At 43.2% G+C, this 14,576-nt stretch overlaps 1 protein-coding gene across 10 annotated transcripts in view; it reads right to left on the bottom strand.

Annotated features, from left to right (window-relative positions):
* Positions 1-14,576, bottom strand: part of MYLK (myosin light chain kinase) — a 191,623-nt gene that overhangs the window by 176,193 nt on the left and 854 nt on the right. The window contains exon 1 of one of the 10 annotated variants that reach the window (XM_083404940.1): positions 14,023-14,278. The exons of 8 other annotated variants lie outside the window; for them this stretch is intronic. The gene's annotated coding sequence lies outside the window, so the exon portion shown is untranslated. Of the gene's footprint in view, positions 1-14,022; positions 14,279-14,576 lie in introns of those variants that run through there. One more of the 10 variants, XM_083404938.1, reaches the window with a different exon arrangement.

Below are 14,576 nucleotides of genomic sequence, written 5' to 3'. Positions count from 1 at the left end.
CAATATCCTGCGCCCATTTTATCATTGTTGATTTTACCATTTCGTCATGTGTGTTCCATTTCAGCAGCAAGTTATACATTCTTGAAAGTACCTTAGTCTTAGGTTCTAACAGTTCAGTTTCTAACTTTGACTTTTCCACTTGGAATCCTAGCTTTTTGTCATTTTTAAACACTTCTTTAATCTGAGCATATTGTAACCAGTCTCGCACTTTGTCTCTCATCTTTTCTAAACTCTGCAATTTCCAGTTGTCACCATCCTTTTCTATTATCTCCCAATATTTTGGCCAGTTGGCCTCCATATTGGCTCTTTTCCAAGCCTTAGCCTCCAGGGGTGACAGCCACCTCGGAGTTTTATTCTCCAGTAAGTCTTTATATTTTGTCCAGACATTAAAAACTGATTTTCTGACAATATGGTTCTTGAAGGCCTTATTTATCTTAGCTTTATCATACCATAGATATGCATGCCATCCAAACGCATTATTAAAACCTTCCAAATCCAAGACATCCGTATCTTCAAGAAGTAACCAATCTTTTAACCAGCAGAAAGCTGCAGCTTCATAATACAACCTTAAATCTGGCAGGGCAAAGCCCCCTCTTTCTTTCGCATCTGTTAATATTTTAAATTTGATTCTGGGCTTTTTGCCCTGCCAGACAAATTTAGAAATATCTTTCTGCCACTTCCGAAAGCACTCTGTCTTGTCTACAATCTGCAGTGTCTGAAACAAAAATAACATTTTTGGCAATACATTCATCTTGATGGCAGCTATTCGGCCTAACAAAGAAAGATTTAGTCTTGACCAACTATCCAAGTCTCTCTTAATCTCTGACCAACATTTTTCATAATTATCTTTAAATAAACTCAGATTTTTTGCTGTTATGTTTACCCCTAGGTATTTAACTTTTTTAACCACATTTAGTTCTGTCTCTTTCTGAAGCTGTTCCAACTCAGTATCTGTCAAGTTTTTCCCCAAAACTTTAGTTTTTTGCTTGTTTAACTTAAATCCTGCCACTCGACCAAAGTTTTGAATCAGTTGTAGTACTCTTTTCAAACTAGACTCCGGCTCCTGTAATGTCAGAACTAGGTCATCTGCAAAAGCTTTAAGTTTATATTGTTTCGCTCCGACCTGAATCCCTTCCACCAACCGGTCCCCCCTAATCATATTCAGGAGCACTTCCAGAACCGAAATAAACAGTAATGGGGAAATCGGGCAGCCTTGTCGTGTACCTTTTTCAATTTTGAACTCTTCTGTAACCACATTGTTAACTATCAGTTTAGCCTTTTGTTCTGAATATATTGCCTCAATCCCGTTCTCAAACCCCCGTCCCACTCCCATTTCTTTTAAATTCCCCTTCATAAATTTCCAAGATATGTTGTCGAAGGCTTTCTCCGCGTCTATAAAAATTAAAACTGCTTTAGTGTTTATGTTTGTTTGTAAAAGTTCCAATATGTCTATAATGTTCCTCGTGTTAGTAAACATATGTCTGCCCGGGAGAAAGCCTGCCTGGTCTTTATGGATTATCTCACTTAAAACTTTCTTAAATCTTCGTGCCAAAACATCTGCAAATATTTTGTAATCCACATTTAAAAGGGAGATGGGACGGTAGTTCTTGAGTTGTGTCTTTTCAGTTTCTGACTTTGGAATCAATGTGATAAATGCTTCTTTCCACGATTCAGGCGCCTTCTTCCCCTCCATTATTTCATTACTGACCTCCAACAAAGGTTGTATCAAATAATCCTTCAATGTCTTATAGTAGTTAGAGGTCAGTCCATCTGGCCCTGGTGATTTGCCCTGTTTCAGACTCTGGATGGCCTGTTCAATCTCTTGTCGTGTTATTTTGCCATTCAAAATTATTCTATTTTCTTCTGACAGCTTTGCTAATCCATTTCTCTCCAAAAATTGTGTAATCTCTATTTCATCTTGTGGCCCTTGAGTGTATAACTTTTTAAAATACCTCTGGAAGCACTTTCTAATCTCTCCCGGGTTCTGAATGTTCCTTCCTTCAACCTCTAAGTTTGTTACTGTATTTAGTCTTTGTCTCCTTTTCAACTGCCAGGCTAGCAGTTTCCCACATTTATTTGCCGATTCAAAAGTTTTTTGTTTCATTGTTTTAATCTTCCATTCTATTTCCTGATTTATCAGTTTGGAATATTGTGCCTGATAAAGTTTAATTTCTCTCAGAATCGGTTGGGACTTCGGGTTAGATCTTAACTTCTTCTCCAACTCTTTGATACTTTCCAGAATTTTATCTTTCTTTTCATTTTGCAGTCTTTTCTTTAAAGAATTCTGTTGAATCAAGAACCCTCTCATCACAGCTTTACTTGCATCCCAGATAGTTCTTTTTTCCACCGTAGTGTTCAAATTAATCTCAAAATAGTCCTTTAAAGTTTTTTGGGCCTTCTTTACAATTCTTTGGTCTCTAAACAGGCCATCATTCATCTTCCATCTAAAGGAGCCGGTTGGGATCAATGTCATATCCATTCTCAAGGCGTTATGGTCGGAGCATGTTTTAGGGCAGATTTTCACCTTCCTCACCTTAGGTGCCAGACTTCTAGTTATCCATATTTGGTCGATTCGTGTCCAAGTCAGTTGAGCTTCAGAAAAGAATGTTCCTTCTCTTCCCAAGGGGTTTCTAACTCTCCAGATGTCAACCCAGTCCATATTGTCAGTCATTTCAAAAAAGGTCTTAGGTAGTCTTCCCTCTTTAGTAATGTTCTGGTTCTGTGACTTATCCATATTTGTTGATGCGACCCCGTTCATGTCCCCCATCATAATGACGTTGTTGTAATCCAGATAATCCAGCATAGTCTCGTGCAACTTCTTATAAAAATCCGATTTACCTTCATTTGGAGCATAAATTCCTAATATCAAAATTTTTTCTCCTTGATACTGTACTTCTATTGCGAGGATTCTTCCACTTTCATCTTTAAAAAGAAATTTTGGTGAAAGGCTCTCTTTTGCATAGATCACTACACCTCTCTTTTTAACTGTATCCGATGATATAAATTCTTGACCAAGCCTTTTATTTATTAACACCTTTCTATGGAGCCTAATCACATGTGTTTCTTGTAAGCATATAATGTCCAATTGTTCCTTTTTTAAAATATGAAAAATTTTAAACCTTTTTTCAGGACTGTTACAGCCATTTATGTTCCAGCTCAAAAGCTGCAGAGACATCCTGGATAGGTCTGGTTATTCTTTCTGGGGTGGTACCTTGTTCTCCGGTCCTTGAGAATCCGAGGGGGCGGGCTCCCCTGGAAGTTCTGGCGCTGGCAATCCAAGTCCTTTGTGGAGGTCTTCTCCGTGTGCTCCCAAAAACTTGTCTCTATCTTCCACTGTTTTGATTTTGATCTTTCTCCCTCTGTAGGTAAAGGATAATCCTTGTGGAAACTCCCACCTGAAGATAATTGCGTTGCTTCTCAACAGTCTTGCCAATTCCGTGTAGTTAGATCTAAGGTCCAGCAACTGCTTAGGAATGTCCTTGTAGATTTCAATTCTCTTGCCCAAAATGTCTAGTGACTTTTCGTAGTGCAGGCCCAAAATCTTGTCCCTTTCCTCCTTTGATCTCAGTGTTATCAAACAATCTCTGGGCTTCTCTGTCCTTCTGACTCTGCCAAGCCTGAAAGCAGATACGATTTTAAAGTCTTTTTCCTCTAACTTCCAAAACTTGGCAAATTCCTTAGTTAGAAATTCAATAAAATTATCTTCTTCCACCTCTGGTATTGACCGTATCCTCAAGTTGGTCTCCCTGTTTCGCAGTTCTGTCATCGAAAAGTAAATCTGATGTTCTCCAACTTGTTTGCTGAGTGGTCTTACTTCTTTCTCAAGTTCTTCCAGTCTTTGACTAGTATCTTCAGCCAGTTTACGATTTTCACCTACAGCCTCCTTTAATTCTCCAATAGACTGGGCATTCTGTGCAACTTGTCCAGTCAGCTTGTTCAAGCTTTCTGTGTTCTGTTCAATTTTAGCTGTATGCAAATCAGCCTTCTTGTCCAGAGCCTCCAGTTTCTCCAAAATTTTCTCCAAGACAGAGCTACTTGTCCCTGAAGCCATATCTCCCAGGTGCAGCTCCTCTGTCTCACCCTCCCCTGCCTGTATTAGGGAGGCCGCCTCTATGTCTGGAGGCAAAGTGGAAGGCAAGGCCGGCACAGAAGATCTACGCTGTGAGGCTGCAGATAAAGTTAGAGTTGTTTGTTTGGTCCTTCCTCTTCTCCTTGCGCCACTCATTCCAAAGTTATCTGTAATCCAAGGTCAATCCAAGTTGTTCCCATGAGAAAGCAGAGTCCCAGATACAATAGTCAAACAGAGGCCGGGAAAGGGAAAGTAAAACAAAGTCACTGCTGTAAATCCAAAATCCTCTAGAGGGAGCTTAATACGTCTTCAGGGAAAAGATCAAATCCAATACGTCTTCAGGGAAAAGATCAAATCCAAGTTAAACTTATAAATTTAAATCCATGTCCATCGCCTCCACAATGTATTATTTTTAGCAGAGTAAAACTTAAAGCAAAACAGTGTTTCTTACAGTGCCTTGACTGCAACAGTTTCAAAGTATCCAGTTCCAACTCAGAATGTTTCAAAACCTGAATTCAATGTATCCAAAGTTGCAAACTGGTGTTCATCCAGGCAGCTCCAGCACCAGAGATTCTTATTTATTTTGTAATCCACTGGTACCACAGAAGAAGGATATCAATGCACCCCCAATATGACCAGCAAAAGTCAATAGCTCAAAGTCTTTCACTCAGAAAACTGCTTTAACAGGGTGCCAGCATTTAGTTAACGCATAACTTTTTGTCTCCACTCCTCCTGCTCTTTGCTTAAAGTTCAGTATAGCGGGAGATGGGCTTCCTGCTTATCCTCACTCCGTTTTCAGCCAGATTTCAACTTTTTTTAAAAAAGTTTTAAAAGTTTCAGAAAGTTCTCAAAAAGTTTCAGAAAGTTGACAAAAGTTTCAGAAAGTTTTCAATGTCCAAATTTACTCACGGGTTGTAGTTTCCAAAGTTCAGAAAAGTTGCAGGAAGAAAGGACAGCGCTGACCGGCCACAGCAACGCGGCTTCACTTCGCTGTTTGCGCAACGACCCACAGCGCCGCTACCCCCTCCGCGATCCGGAGCCCCTTACGGGGTCCCTTCAGCGTTTTGGGGGCTGCTTCTGGCGCCCGCCGGGTCCCGAGACCACAGGCTTCTGCCACCTGTGGTTTTCCTGAATGGGTCTCCGCTTCGCCGTAGCGGACGACCCGTTTACAGCGAAGCTCCCTTCTCCTTACTCGGAGAAGGCAGCCATTACCGGTCGCGCCGCCTCCCATCATCCCTGAGCTCTGGTGCCACTCCCATGGCCTCCAGTCAGCTGCCCTGCTGCAAATGCACCAGTGGAACTAATCTAGCACTTCCGGTGGTACATTTGTAGAGAACTCACTGATATTTCCTACCTCCCAGTGAGCAGCAACAATGCAACTGACCAGAATTCAGATGAGTTGCAGTACCTCACCAAGCTGTCCACTACTGCTCTAAGCAGGATGTGTTTGGGGATGTACACAAATTTCCCTTTGTCTGTCCTCTCCCACATTTCTCTTGAGAAACACAGCAGCTTCCAGCTTCCAGTAGAACTCAATGGAATCAATGGGCTTACGCCTGACTAAGTCTGCATAGGATTGGACTGCAAGAGAAGCCCTACTCAGGCATTCAGTTCGTGCAATTAATAATTGCATGGACTGGGAGAACAGGAGCACATTCACTGGCCCAACCCTTGCTCTGCTCATGCATGGGGGCAAAGCTCTGAAGGACAGGACGCAGACTCCTGCTGGCACATATGTTTCTTGCACAATTTAGAACTCTTCATACCCAATCTTCACTCCATGGGGAGGCAAGACTGTCCCACAGCTGTCAGCTTTCACTGCTAGCAACTCCTTGTCCAGAGAGGAGGTGGCGAGGAGGAAAATGAATACGTTTATTCTGAAGAAAAAGTAATCATGGGATCCTGATCCAGATATGAGCCCCTCTCACCATGTTTTCCAATTAAAATTGGTCCTTCCCTACTCGTAAACAGCAACACTGGGATCAAATTGCATACAGGAAGGGGCAATTCTCAGATGGAACAAAAGAGGGGATCTGATATAGATCAGGGTGCCATGTTTGCTTCTTTGACAAAATTAAAATGGCCACTTCAAGCGTTTAAAAAGTGTGAATAACATACTTTGTAGTTTGGCCCTTGTTGTGGGGTAAGAGAGCTGAAAATAATGCCCATATATTTCACATCTGTCAGCCAATATGCTCCTTTGGTTTCTGATAGTACATGGGTAGAAAAATCTAAAAAGCCCGGGACAGAAATTTTCACAGCTCTCTAGCAGCTATGGTGGATCATTTACTAGAAGTAATGTATTTAGCATTAACTCTGGAAGGGTATACTTGATTCTGAGCAAAGTAAACCCTTCGAATGAGCTGTGAAAATTTGTGTTCCAGGCTTTTTAGACTCGTCTACCCCTGTACTATCTGAAACGAAAGGGGCACATTAGTTGCCAGAAGTGAATTTATTTCAGCTCTCCTACCGCACTATTGGTTAACAATTTACTATTCATCTACAGTTAAAATATGTGGCTTTATGGGTGACGAATCAGTGCAACATCTGGCCCAATGAGCACAAGAAACAAGAATCTGTGACCTCAAGGACACCTGTTTTCACATCATGCCTCACAGCCACAATTAGCTCTGCATTGAGCCCTACAGTTTTTTGTTTTGCTTTTTTATTTTTTAAAAAACCCCAACGATAACAGGAGTTGTAATTTCTTACCAGTAAAGGAGCTAGAACAGCAAATTGGTAACATTTATCAGAAAGATAGCAGTGTTCACATCCCTTTGGGATTCATGGAATTTTCCTAAATCATAAATCAAAAAAGATTCCTCCTCAGGTGACAAACATTTGTCAAGTGGGGGGAGAATAGAATGGCTGCACAGCTTTGTGCAAGATATAATACTAAACATATTTAGTTGGAACTAAGTAGATTCATCTGAAACCACGGGGCTTACACTGAAATCAATATGTGTTTGACAAAGCAAGATTAAGCTGGCAAAATTGGATTTGCATGACATGTTCTGACTGAATTCTTTTGTCTTTTGCTAATGACAATTAGTTTTGAATAAATAAAATGCAAAAGTAATTCTAAATTAAGACTAAGATAGCTGATGGGTGACAATAACATTTCAAAAAGATGAAACAATAATTAAAATGTATTGCAAAGGGCCTGTGTGCTTCTGTCAGCTAAATCAGTTCACAAGGCTGAACATCTGGATTGGAAAAAAATCAGATCTTAATTTCTATACACTGCATGATAGAATGGATTTTTTATTTTTTACTAAGCAGCCAAAATCTGCATGAATTCACGAGCAGACAAGAATATTTTCCTTACTAAAGTTTTTCTGGAAGGGATTTGCATCCAGTGGACGCCACTGGAATTCATCAAAATCAAAACTTCCAAGTTTTCTTTAGCTCTGCTATAACAACAGACAGGAAAAACTTCTATGGACTTTTACATGTAAATTTTGATATGGCATAAATCACTTCAAAATAATTATTCACAATGTAAATTTTGGAAACTCAATGTATACTTGCTCTGAATCCCTTTCCCCCCACTCCTACTTGTTATATAAGGGAGAACTATTGAACTGAAAGATGCCAATTAAGTTTTAATAACTTTAAAATGGTCTAATTCTTTTTTTATCTAGGACTATTTGTTTCTTTCCCCCACAATTTGCAGGATGCTTGTTTCACAGTAAACATTTCACAATGGAATGTACATCGGTTTCGCTTCCTAGTAATCTAGTGCCAGCAGATGTACTTGATGTAATTATTTTTAAAAATCCAACCAAGGTAAGTACATTTTTGAATAGGGCATCAGAATAGCATCTGTTTTCACAGCAGCTTTCTCATCAACATCCCTTTACCCATCACACCAACCAAACTGAAAAAGTTGGATCTGGCTAGAAACGAAAGGGGCTTGCAAAGCAGTTATAGAATAATAGGACTGGAATGTCAGCAAATCAACACTGGGCAGTGACCATGGCTTGCTAGCTACAGCGTATTGTACAATAGTGGTTAAAAAACTAAAAAAAGTTACTTATTATTTGTATTCACAATTTTTTAAAGGAGCTCTACTCCATATAAAACACCCTACCCAGTTCTCTTGTTGAAATTGACGTTCTAGAGTTTTCTTCTTCTTGTATAATGGCTACTCTCATATCACCCTGCTCATGTACTGAGATTTCCTTCAGCAGAGGCTTTCCTTTAGATGCCCTATCACCTGAGGAGAGGGCAAGCAGCAAACCCTAGAAAATGCCTTTTTAGCAATGGTGCCCTCCTTTGTGAAATTCCCTTCCCAAGAAGACTTGCCTGGCAACCCACATTCTTCTATTTTCAGTATTGGGTAGGTAGAAACTGCATGTAGCTGCTGCTATAGTTTTTTTTAATCATGATTTTCACTTTCTGTTGGGTGTTTTCATTTCCATGCACACTGCCCTAGACAGTGTATGCTTTTCTTAAGTAAATAAATATTGCGGATTATAGAACCCTAAATTTCTCACCTTCACTCCCAAAACACTGCCATGATACCCCCAATGTCCAGGAACTGGCAGCAATTCAACAGAGAGAAACAACCATCCAGGGGTGGTGAATTGGCAAGATCAACCCCAGAAGCATATAGAAAAAGCACTGTTTTGGTGATAATACACAAAAACCCTGCTCAGTTATTCAGTGCAGAATATAGCCATTGTGCCTCCTAGCCAGTGATAGCCACCAACTTGTTCCTGGCCCTTTAACAGCAGCTTGATCTGGTGATATTAGCATGTGCTAATGCTTATCTCATGCAATGAGGTGCCTTATATGCAGAACTGGATTCCTGTCTCCAAATGCTTGTGCTGCATTAATGCTGCATTCCGACTCTTACTATTTTATGGTTGTTCAATCACATACCAACAAATCCAGATCCCACAATTAAAGCAAATTTGGCACTTGCCTTCTTCTCTCTCCCCACCCCCCACCCACCCCAATGAACTTTTTGCAGTAAGGAAAGTGATGGGAAAGTGCCCGATAACAATTGATGATAAGATGAAAAAGCCACACACAAAAATCAGAATAAAGGCTCAATAAACAGATTATCCGGAGCTTTGGGCTGGGCTGTCACCAATATGCCGATGACACTCAGCTCTATCCGCTGATGGATGGCCACACCGACTCAGCCCCGAACACACTGACCAGATGCTTGGAAGCTGTAGCTGGATGGTTTCGTGGGAGCCGATTGAAACTAAATCCTTCGAAGACAGAGGTCCTATGGCTAGGTCAGGATGGCATGGGGATGAGGGACCAACTCCCTTCTCTTGCAGGGGCCCAATTAGTGCCATTGCCTTCCGTTAAGAGTTTGGGTGTAATCCTTGACGCCTCCCTTTCAATGGAGGCGCAAGTTACAGCAACAGCCAAGGCGACATTTTTCCACCTTCGCCGCATCAATCAGTTGGTCCCTTACCTTTTCCGCCCCGACCTGGCCACAGTGATCCATGCGACGGTCATCTCCAGGCTTGACTACTGTAATTCGCTCTACGCGGGGCTGCCCTTGAAGCTGTCCCAGAAACTCCAGCGGGTACAGAATGCTGCAGCGAGGCTCCTCACGGGGTCTCTGCCATGGGAGCATATTCACCCAGTGCTTTTCAAGCTACACTGGCTCCCGGTGGAGTACAGGGTCAGATTTAAGTTGCTGCTTTCGACCTTTAAAGCCCTTCACGGCCTAGGACCCTCGTACCTATGGGACCGCCTCTCCTGGTATGCCCCACGGAGAGCCTCAAGGTCCATAAATAACAACACCCTAGTGGTCCCAGGCCCTAAGGAAGTTAGATTGGCTTCAACCAGAGCCAGGGCCTTTTCAACTCTGGCTCCGGCCTGGTGGAACGCTCTGCCTCATGAGACCAGGGCCCTACAGGATCTGATTTCTTTCCGCAGGGCCTGTAAGACAGAGTTGTTCCGCCTGGCCTTTGGCTTGGAGCCAATTTGATTCCCTCCCTCCCTCCCTCTCTTTCTTTTTTCTTTTCCTTCTCCTCCTGCGATGAGGCTACATTTTAATATTTTAATGTTCCATTATTTTAATGTTGTATTTTATTTTTGTTTTTAAGTTGTAATCATTCATCTTGTTTTTATTATTGCTTGTAAGCCGCTCTGACCCGCTCTGAAGCGGGTCATCAAAGAGCAACCTAAATCTGTTAAGACTCTGTTGTTTTATTTACTGATTTCGGTAGGCTGAACTGCTGTAAATAGCACAGAAGCAACCTTGTTTAAAATATTTATGTTTAGTATCTCTGGAACTATACAGTGGTACCTCAGGATGCGAACAGGATCCATGATTGCACATCTGTGCGTGCGCAGGTCATGATTCGCCGCTTCCGCCATGTGCATGACGTCATTTTAACCGTCTGTGCACGTGCGAGCGGCGAAAGCCGGAAGTAACGTACTCTGTTACTTCCAGGTCACCGTGGAGCACAACGCGAAAGCGCTCAACCTGAAGCGTATTCAACCCGTGGTATGACTGTACAATGAAACCATCAATCGGGAAGATCAACCAAAGAAGAGTCGTCCTGAGGCAGAAGAAATAAAGAGAACCTGAGCAAAATTATTAAAGGCTCTCCAGTGTTTCTCAACCTTGGGTCCCCAGATGTTGTTGGACTACAACTCCCATCATCCCTGAGCTCTGGCCTTGCTAGCTAGGGATGATGGGAGTTGTGGTTCAACAACATTTGGGGACCCAAGGTTGAGAAAGGCTGCGAGTCTACCCAAAGAGTCAATATCAGGTACTCTACAGCATAGCTTCTTGTGCATCATCCTAGCGAGTGAGGGATTGAGGATCAGCGCTTGTTTCAGTGAGTTTAAGTGAACTGCTACACATCTGGGTGTTCACAGGTTTCTCAACAGCCATATGCCGAGTACAACGAGAAAGAAAGATGAGAACCAGCACTGACCCAAGCAGTTTTGCTGCCTGAGCCAAAGGGCAAAGTTGAGTGCCTTTCCTTCCATGTGCAGAAGCTAACTGGACTTCAACACTGGCAACAGGGCAGTGACCTCCAGTGCACCTGAGAGCAGGAGGCTATTTTAAGGGGTACATGGACGCCTGTGTGGCACACATGGGTCTGATCTTAAACAGTTGGGAATGGTCTGGGAGCTCAGCAGCAGCAGCAGCAGCAGCTAGGTAGGGTGTTACTGCTGCCCCCTAGGGCGATTGCTTCACTCTGCCTAATGGTAGGGCCAACTTTGGTGAGGAGGTAAGAGATATTGGGTGGGATTCAGCTAATGAGTCCCATCAGTGGAAGCCCTGCACAATGACTTCCACTTGTGTAGTGGGGCTTTTCCCTCTCTCCTCCCCAACCCCAAAACTGGCTTGGGGGGTTGGGAGAACCCCTGGAACAGCACACTAGAGGAGGAAAGGGGAATCATTCCATCTTGCAAGCCAGAACAGGCAGTGGCAGAGTTTAGTGTCATACAGATAGTGAAAATCACTTTTTTAAAAGACTGAAGGGCCGATTCTATTTTGCACCTGTGGAATATGGGTTCATCATGGATGCACACACCTGACGAAATACTGTTACACTGTATCTATTATATTCCTTCCCCTTCCCCTTCCCCTTCCCTCCGGCTAGGATGATTATATGAGCAGGATCCATTTAAAATCCATCTCATGGCATCATCCATAAACAAGCAGCGTGAACGTACTGCAACATAAAATTTTCACTTTTGCACCCACAGAAATAATTCCATGCACGATAACAGTTGAACAGGCAGAAAACTATTCTTGTGCACGGAGGATTCTGACAGGGTTCAACAGACCTCCCCTAGCACCATCCAGCCTGCCCCTCTATGCCTTGCAATAGACAGAAGACATAATCATGCCTGAAGCAAAAGACAATACAGCACTTAAGCCATTCCACATACAGAATCCAGCCAGACTGGCAGCTGAGTTTTACACCAGCAGAAGGAAAGAGACCTCCCACACACAACAGAAAAACTCAGAGGGTGCTTTGTAAGTTATCTCAGGGGGAATTGGTGGCAGGGGGTGCTGCGTACACTGCTGGAGGAGGCTGTCTTACTCTACCTAATGGTAGGGCTACAGTAAGGTAAAGGTAAAGGGACCCCTGACCATTAGGTCCAGTCATGACCGACTCTGGGGTTGCGGCGCTCATCTCGCTTTATTGGCCGAGAGAGCTGGCGTACAGATCCAGGTCATGTGGCCAGCATGACTAAGCCTCTTCTGGCAAACCAGAGCAACGCACGGAAATGCTGTTTACCTTCCCACCGGGGCGGTACCTATTTATCTACTTGCACTTTCCTGTGCTTTCAAATTGCCAGGTTGGCAGTAGCAGGGACCAAGGAACGGGAGCTCACCCCGTCGTGGGGATTCGAACCGCTGACCTTCTGATTGGCAAATCCTAGGCTCTGTGGTTTAACCCACAGCGCCACCCGTGTCCCAGGGCTACAGTAGTCCTACTGCAAATTATTCACTAGTAACCTGCAAGAAATGAAAATGGTGAGGCAAAGGTGGGGAGATACACACAGACGCTACACAGAGACCCTGCAGTCCCCTTAAAATGCATGTAACTGGACCATTACCCAAGAACTTTTTCTCCATACCTACCACCAACTTCAGGCACATGCTCATTTGAAGAAACGTAACATATACTGCAGTTAATGGCAAGTACAGCTAGCAGCAATTCCTGAAAGTAATGCAGCACTTTCCCCAGCCAGTGCACCCAAGAGTGATTACTATGTACTTCTGGCTCGCACATTATGTTTTGCTTCAGGAGTCCTTGCTTAGTAGGCACCACTTGCATGTCTAAAAAGTATACTATTTGAAAGGGCCATAGCATTCCACTATCATTACATGCACAAGTACACATAGCTCCTGCCCTCTAGAAACATGTTGTATCTCAACAGACTTCAGCTGAAGGTGGTATTTTTGCTTCCCGTCTCTTCCATATCACTCAGTCAAGGTTATTGGATTGAGAGGACATTGGTTCTTAGTTCCTTTTATTCCTTGCTATGTAAAGCAGGTTTGTGCAGTGTTTGTTTCTTTTTTAAAAAAAACAAATATATGAGTACTTTTTTAATTAAAAAAACAATAAGGTGAAAGTACTCATATATGTTGTGCCATGGGTGTCAGCACAAAACGGAGGTCATGGGCAGCAAAAAAAAAAAGAGGTGTTGGTACAAGTGACTACTGTCACCAAAGAAAGCTTCGTGCGCGTCCGAACTTTATCAGGACTTCTGCTGGTTCCAAAGCAGCCTACACAACACCTAACAACACTCCATACAATACAATATTACAAAGGCACAAACAGCAGGCTATTGCACTTGCAAGTATAATTCTATGCATGTCTTTTCCTAGGTAAATCCCATAAAACCATCAATTCAGGGCTCAATGGGACTTATCCCCATGTAAGTATGCCCAGAATAATTCCTTATGTGTTCAAGTCAAGCATGCACAAAAGTCAATATTCTTTGCTATGTGAATCTGTGTCTGAAATATATCAGACGTTAGTCCCAGATAGTGAATCCTCTTTAAAACCTATTATAGTGGGATATTCAGGAAGCAAAACAGCTGCTGTTGATCACAGACACCAGGAAAAAGAAGTTGGGGGAACTGGTGTTCATCAAAATGATTCAGAACAATTGGTGGGATTTGTACAGAGGGGGGAGGAAGGATGGTGCCTGGTTCTGGGCATGTGTTGGGTGGGAGAATGTGGCCCTTCAGGTCATGTGAGGAGTTGTTTTCAAACAGACTTCTGGCTTAGTATTTCACTTGAGACAGAAGTAACAATTGAATGAGTCAGTTCAGATAGTTCCCACACATCGCGGCTCCTACAGGGCGATACTTTCAGAAAGTTGAAAAGGGGAAGAGCAGCATAAATTGTACATTTCAGGCAGAGGGCAAGGAGTAATGGTGACCTTCGCTGCACAGATTATGGAAATAAATAAATAAAAGCCAGAGGCTTCAAGTAACAAACCGGAGAAGTTTCTTCCCAAGCTGCGCGCCAACCAAGATTCCCTCCTCGTCACCTCAGCGATTCCCTTCAAACGCTCCCTCCACAGAGACGCTCTAGCAATGCCCCTCGCGCCATTATTAATTAAGAGGAAGTCACTGCTCCAATGCAACCTGCACGTTTCACACACAGTCACTTCCAACACCAAGCCAGCGACAAACCAAAGCAAACGCCAAGAGGCTTTGTGCTTTGCACGCCCGGCCAGAGCTATAGCTGCACCAGCCCAAGCCGCCTCTCTCTCTCTCTCCCCGCCCCCTTTGCATTCATTCTCCACCACCAGACGGCTGCTGGCATTTTTCAATTAGGTGCGAGAGAAAACATCTTTGTGAATGGGGAGCTGCTGCTGTTGCTGCAACCGCGGGACACTCTGGGCCAGCCCGCCCCCCCCCTTGAAAGGTCCACAAAGGCGGGGGAGATCAGTTAAACTAAACGCGCAAGCGCGAGTCAAAAGCACGTCTCCTCGGAAGTAAATCCCAGTAAGCCAAGCAGGGCTAAGGCTTCAGTAGGATTGCAGCACT

This window comes from Podarcis tiliguerta (genome assembly GCF_965153285.1).
Source record: "Podarcis tiliguerta genome assembly, chromosome: 1".
Lineage (NCBI taxonomy): Eukaryota > Metazoa > Chordata > Lepidosauria > Squamata > Lacertidae > Podarcis > Podarcis tiliguerta.
This window is presented reverse-complemented; position numbering and strand designations above follow the sequence as displayed.